This window comes from Apis dorsata, unplaced genomic scaffold (genome assembly GCF_000469605.1).
Source record: "Apis dorsata unplaced genomic scaffold, Apis dorsata 1.3 scaffold_815, whole genome shotgun sequence".
NCBI classification, from domain to species: Eukaryota; Metazoa; Arthropoda; class Insecta; order Hymenoptera; family Apidae; genus Apis; species Apis dorsata.
The window spans coordinates 252,485-252,940 of NW_006263952.1; the positions used below are offsets into that span (position 1 = coordinate 252,485).

General features: G+C 12.7%; 1 protein-coding gene across 2 annotated transcripts in view; it reads left to right on the forward strand.

Annotated features, from left to right (window-relative positions):
- Nucleotides 1–456, forward strand: part of LOC102672512 (endoribonuclease Dicer) — an 11,825-nt gene that overhangs the window by 3,299 nt on the left and 8,070 nt on the right. The window lies entirely within an intron of this gene.

The window sequence follows — 456 nt, forward strand, 5'->3', positions numbered from 1 at the left end:
CTTTACTAATAATTAATGAAAATTGATTCAGGTAAATATGCAGTTTAAAATAAATATTTATGAACAAAATAATGTACTATTATTACATAATAACTTATTGAATAATTACTATTAATTTTATTAATAATTTATTATATATTTATAATAAATATTAATTTAAAAATAATCTATAGAAGAAAAGTATTTATATTTAGAAGAAAAATCTTTAAAGTAGTTTTTTGGAATCAATTTCAATAAAATTTGAAATGATGATGATATGTAAAATATGTAAAATAAACATAATTACTATTTTAATTATGAAAAAAATCCATTTTAAAAAATATTATTTGTGGAATTTATAAAATTATAGTATTATAGTAAAGAAAGGATTCTCTAAATGTTATATTCTTTTTTTACAATGATTTTATATGTATTAAATTATATTTTATATTAAAATGATAAAAATTTAAAAATTTA